General features: G+C 36.9%; 1 long non-coding RNA gene across 1 annotated transcript; it reads right to left on the bottom strand.

The window, feature by feature from the left end:
- Positions 1 to 2,453: 2,453 nt before the first annotated feature.
- LOC112796937 (uncharacterized) lies at positions 2,454 to 6,228 on the bottom strand. The gene is made up of 4 exons (XR_003199492.3): positions 6,180 to 6,228; positions 3,358 to 3,397; positions 3,152 to 3,261; positions 2,454 to 2,818 (listed from the first exon to the last, which is right to left on the bottom strand). It is a non-coding gene; the product is annotated as an uncharacterized lncRNA (long non-coding RNA).
- Between the last annotated feature and the right edge of the window lie 357 nt (positions 6,229 to 6,585).

Genomic DNA, 6,585 nt, shown 5'->3' with positions numbered 1-6,585 from the left:
TCGTGTGCCTGACACGACTGCGCAGATTGGAAGCTGAACGAACGACGCGAATGCATGGACGACGCGCATGCGTGATACGAAAAATGCTGAGTGACGCGATCGCGTGGACGACGCAGACGCGTGACGTGCGCGATTTGCAAAATTACAAAAGTCACTGGCAGAGATTCTTGGCCATATTTCAACCCAATTTTTGGCCCAGAAACACAGATTACAGTCAGGGGGCATGTAGAGACTCAACATGCTTTTCATAATTCATAATTTTTAGTTTGAGATGTAGTTTTTAGAGAGAGAGGTTCTCTCCTCTCTCTTAGGATTTAGGATTAGGATTCCTCTTAAAGGATTTAGGATTTATCTCATCTTCATATCAGGTTCAATATTCCTTTATTTTGACTTCTCTTATTTTTAATTATATATGTTGCCAATTTGGTTTAATGACATTCATGTTATGATTTTCTTAATTAATATTATTTGAGGTATTTCAGACTTATGATTGTTTTTTCTAATTTAAGTTATTGATGCTTGGGCTCTATCCAAATTATTTTCATTCAAGTAGATTTTATTCCCTTTTGGCTTTGGTTGATTAATTGGTAACTCTTGAGTTGTCAAACTCAGCAGTGGTTGAAATTGGCACAGGGATTGACTAGGACTTGAGGATCAAACTAATTAGTCCACTTGACTTTCCTTTGCTTTAGTAAAGGTTAACTAAGTGGGATTAAAACCCAATTCTCATCACACCTGATAAGGATAACTAGGATAGGACTTCCAATTTCTCATACCTTGTCAAAATTTTATTTTATGGTTATTTATTTATTTTACAGTCTTTTATTTATTTTAATTGCAATTTAAATGACTTGTTCCTCATCTTTAAAACCCCGATTTATAATCTTCATAACCAATAATAAGAACATACCTCCCTGCAATTCCTTGAGAAGACGACCCGAGGTTTAAATACTCGGTTATCAATTTATTTAGGGGTTTGTTACTTGTGACAACCAAAACGTTTGTAAGAAAGGACTTTTGTTGGTTTAGAAGCTATACTTTCAACGGGAATTTATTATGAATTCTAGACCACGCAAAAATCCTCTCTTCAAAATGGCGCCGTTGCCGGGGAATTGCAAACATGTGCTTTAGTATTGGTTATTGTAAGTATTTTTTTTCTTTTACTTGTTTATTTGTTTTTTTTCTCTTCCCCTTTATTTCTGATAACTACTATGAATTCTCACCCCTCTCGCTTTGAGTTTGGTTCTAATTTTGTTGCAAGGAATGGAAGCTATAACAGGACTATGCATCAAGGTCTAAGCAATCAAAGATGGATGGAGCCACGAGGATCTGATCACCTCTTTAGGCAACAACATCTTCCTAGATATCATGGACAAAGACCATTCTACAATTCATGCCCAACTGATAGATTTGGTGGACCGCCTCGTAGCTACCAACAAGCCCCACCCTGTGCTCAGAGACCATCTGATGCATGAAAACATGTCTCTCAACAAATCTCCCTTCGGCAAGTATACCGAATTGTCGTCAAGTAAAACTCACAATAGAGTGAGGTTGAATCCCACAAGGATTGATTGGTCAAGCAACTTTAGTTAGAAGAATATGCTAGTTGAGCTAAACAGAATTTAGATTGGGAATTTGCAGAAATTTAAATGAGTGAAAAGTAAATACAGAAATTAAAGTGCAGAATCCTAAATGGCGATTTGGGGTAATGAGCATGAAAATAAATGACAGAAAGTAAAGAGAATGGGTAAGATCAAAAATGGGGTAATCATTGGGTTCAGGAGATGTTGCATTCTCCGGATCAAGTTCATTATCATCTCTTCCTCAATCAATGCATTCATTGATCTCCTTGGCAATCTTAAGTGATTGGATCCCAATTCACTACAAGGGAACCGGGAAATAGCGGCGGTTCCTGGAGTGATTTGCGGCGGTTTTCGACCGCCGCGAAACGGGATTCCAGCGGTTTGTTAAGCATCGCCTATTAGGGGGTGGTTATATGATTTTGCGGCGCTTCTCAGGAACCGCTGGCACAACCGCAGCAAAACCCAAGATTAGCGTCGCAATGTTTAGCGGCGGTTTGAAACCGCCGCGATCTGGAAATCTATGATCGACACGAAATGTTCGGCGGTTTGAAACTGCCGCCGTTTAATGGCCACGGTTTAAAGACTAATGTATTTACCGGCGGTTTGAAAACTTCGCGGTTTAACGACCAATGATTTTTGAAATGTAACTGGCGGCAGTCTCCTAACCTGATTTTTCAAATTTCTAACGGCTAATACGCAACCGCCACTATTTTCCGGTCAAATGGCCGCAAAAATAGTATTTTGTACACTGGCAATCCACGCTGTTTTTTATTTCAATGTACATTTTTTTCGTTTTTTTTAAATCGTTCTTAATATTAGTAAGTTAAATTATTTAAAATCCCGAAAAATAAATTGCAGGGTAAACGACAATAGCAAAACCATTAATTTAATTAATATAATTATCCGAATATCAACAAAGTGTACTCCTTACTAAGAGTTGCATAATCAACAAAATAAAAGTGTATATCTGAAAGAAGAAAAGGTTCCACAATCCTAAGATCTACTTTCTATTCTGTCCCTCCAACGCACTCATCCATGTGGCGACGTCTGATGGCAGCTTCCTACCTTGCCCTTGAAGTAGACATAACAAAGCACTCTCCATTGCCTGCATCCTGACCTTCCCAACTGCTACTTCATCCTCCACTGCCTGTCATTTGGTCTTCTCAGATGCTACTTCATCCTCCACCGCCTGTCTTTTAGTCTTCTCGGCTACTACTTCATTCTCCACTGCCTTCCTTTTCAATTAAAGAAATGAAGACTTATTTTGAGTATGGAAGACATAGGATTGACTCATTATTTTGTGCATCTTGTGAGGTTGTAATTATTTTCACCTAAATTCTAATTAGCAGAGGTTAAGGTAAAGATGAGCATGGACTGTTTGGAAATTGTTAGAAAGTCAAAAGAATTGTTAGTATGCTCCTCTAAAATAATGATCAGACAACTATCTTAATAGTTTAATGACAAAGGGAAAACAAAGGAAGGAAAAAGGTCAAAGTATGATCCAGAGTTTACAACACTGACAACGACATATGGATATTAGCATTCAAGGGTGATAACTAATAACTGACCTGCTTGTCTGCTCTTTTAGTTATAAGTTCATCCCACGAATATATTGCCAACCCAAACTTTTCAACTTCTTGCTTTTGTTCAGGTGTAACCTTCCCAAAGCTCACAGGCGCTGCACAAAGAAAAAGAGGTGATTGCTTCTTTTTCATGAATATATTTTTCTGTACAAATATCTGAAGGAATGGATAGAATCAAAGGAACTTCTTACTCTTGAGATATTTTGTGGTATTTGGAAATGTCTTCAATAGCTAAAACATTTTCAGGAAAAAGATAGATAAGAGTCAATGTATTGTACACAGTAGCTAATCTTTCAAAAATAGTAAACCAATATAAAAAAAGAAGGTATTTTAATAGGCGAACATCCGGTATTTTCTTTTCTTCTACAAATGATACAGATACCTCTGCATGGCATATAATAAACTCTACAGCCACAGCACCTAAGTCATATCCGTGTGTCAAAAACAATGGTCATTATAATTAGAGAAAGTATTAGGATGGCACATATATCCATCCTTGAACCTTAAGCCTGATATAGAACCTAAACAACTTGTAATTGATTATCAATATCTGTACAATTGGATGTTCTTTAATGCAGAGTTTCAATTTTTCTGCATGCTGTTAAATTTCAAATGTCATCATTGTTTTGAAAGATAAGTTACCACATTTGGTGTGACAGGTTTCGGTGCATGCTTAATAATTACAAAATTTCCAAACACAATGTAGCTTTATTCATAAATTGGTTAAGATTTCAAAAACACAAATTCGTGAACTAACTTATTTCTTGATAATTTTATTTGGAAATAATATAAAAAATGCTAAATAACCATGGGAATTCCCAATGCAAGTGTGAATTGGCCCTTGAATAATTCTTGTTCACCAAAGATAAATTATTCAAAAAAAATTGCAAATGGATTAGTGAATTCATTTGTTAAATGTAAGAGTTACATGAGCCCCACAAGGCCACACATTTTTCAGTTTTATCACAAGTCTTGTGAAAATATATTGGAAAATGAAACTATGCTTGCAGTTAAGTAAAAGAGTCACCATGAAATATGCTCAACAAGGTCTGTGTCTGCACATTGATGACATGTCATCATATAGCTATTTTTCTATGCTTTTTCATACAAGAAATTGATGATTAGTGCTTAAATATTGCATTCTTTTGTGCTTAATTGGAAGATTTCCTTGATCTTTTAATTTTATAAATCTTGTAGGAAATAAGAAGAAAAAGAAGCAAAGAAGCACAAAAAAAAGAGGAAAAAAGAGCTTTGGAGCACACTTTGAAGTTGGAGCACACTTTGGAGGCTTAGGCCATGCTTTTAAAAGCGTGGCCCATGACCAAATTAATGAAGAATAAGCAATCAGCACACACTGCTCTGCTCTTGCCAAGGGCAGGGCAGAATCATGATGAAACAAAGTGAGGTTGGAGCAAATTTTCGCTAAGTTAAAATCTGGCCGTTCACAACATGACCATGCCTACTTCAAAGGGCTATAACTTGAGCTACAGACGTCTGATTGATGTGCTTTCAGTTGCGTTGGAAAGCTGACATTCAGAGCTTTCCAACGATATATATCAATTCATATTCGGCGTAAAATTGATGCATGAATGAAAGGCATCTTTAAGGGCCAAAAATAAGAGAAAATAAACCAATGTGCTTCCACCAAGGTTCGAAGCTGGAGCCTCACCCCAAAGCAAAGTAGCGCTCATTTTTCTGCTCTGCCCTCTTGGAGAGCAGGGCAATGTCATGCTCTCTTCATGGAAAATCAAGGAAAAATTGCTCCTCAAGTGCTTTCACCAAGGTTCGAACACAAGACCTTCAAGGAAGTAAAGGCAAGGAGCTTGGGCGCGCACACAACTTGGCACGGCCAGCACCAAGCACGCACGCAATGAGGCCGCATGCACCATGTCCTGCTCTGCCCTCCACAAGGGCAGGGCAGCCTCCTGGGAGCAAACACTCATGGGCCAAAATTCAACCAAAATTCTATTTAAATTCAATTCCTCTCCAAATTGACTCAAGACCAACCAAACCCATTTCTCCTCAAATCCAAAGCAAGCAAAGCCCACATCATCACTCAAAGGCACATGGATCAATTAAATTAGGATTTTCATTTTTGTAATTTGTTTTAATTTCATTTTCATTTTTTCATTTTGTAAAGCCTATATAAAGGCATCAAGAGGCTCCATTAGAAAGGGGGGCTAGCTCGATTAGGGGGGCTAGCTCCACTAGGGAGTATTAGGATTTGAGAGCTCTCTCTCTTAGCTTTCATTTCTATTTTGAAACTTTGGATTGAGGTTGGAGAAATTCTGTTTCAATCTTTAATCTGAAATCCATCTTTGTTCATCTTCTGCATAATTTCTAAGAATTGAAAGTTGAATCTGCGTTCTCATTTACTGCTTCCATCTTTCTTTCTTCTTTAATCTTCTTTCTACTTTGATCAAGGAAGGAATTGAGATCTAGACTTGTTTTCTAGTCTCATTGATTCCCTGAGATCTTGTCTCTTTAAATTTCACAATTGAGCTGAGTTACATTCTGTGTTGCTTCTTCAAGAAATTTTCCCTTGCTGTTTATATCTGTTGCTTTTATTTCATCTGCATTTTTACCTTTCTATTCCTATTACTTCCAATTTACTTCCAAGCAATTAAATCTCCCTGCAATTGTTCTACGCTTTGCTTTACTGCTCTCTTTTTAATTTCCAGCACCCCAGCCCCATTTACATTTGATGCAATTTACTTTTCTTGCAATTTAAGTTTTAGCTATTTTACTTTCTTGCTCTTTAAGTTTTCTGCCCATTTAGATTCTGCAACTTTATCATTCCTGCAATTTACTTTCTGTTGATCAACTTCACACAATTCACTTCAATGTTAGCTTGACTAAACTAATCACCCACTAAAGTTGCTTGATCCATCAATCCCTGTGGGATCGACCTTACTCTAAGTGAGTTATTACTACTTGATGCGACCCGGTATACTTGCCGGTTAGATATGTGTGTTGGAAATTCGTTTTTCCACAAAAACACCATCACACATACCTAAGGTATCATACAAAGGAACATAATAAAGTCCGTGAGAATTGATGGCCTGCAATCATTACATGTCCAAAACCATTGAGTGGAAGAAGCTATTCAGCAACATATAAAAGGCTATTAGGTCGCCAGGGAAGCTCACCACATAAGCATAGAGCACCAAGTAATAGAAGTGGTCCTTACCAGAGAAAGTAGATATTGAACAGACAAGTACAACCAAATAAAAGCAAAATACTAAACATGGAAACAATAATATAGATACAGCGTAAAAAAAAACAGAAAAATAATTTGGTGATTGAGCAAGCAAGAATTTGATTTTTCTTCTTCTTACTAGACTATTTCTGAATCAAGCTCTTCTAAAAAAACCAAGGTTGATAAAATAAAAAAAATAAGACTCCAATTACAAATTAAA

Source organism: Arachis hypogaea, chromosome 4 (assembly GCF_003086295.3).
Source record: "Arachis hypogaea cultivar Tifrunner chromosome 4, arahy.Tifrunner.gnm2.J5K5, whole genome shotgun sequence".
NCBI lineage: Eukaryota > Viridiplantae > Streptophyta > Magnoliopsida > Fabales > Fabaceae > Arachis > Arachis hypogaea.
This window is presented reverse-complemented; position numbering and strand designations above follow the sequence as displayed.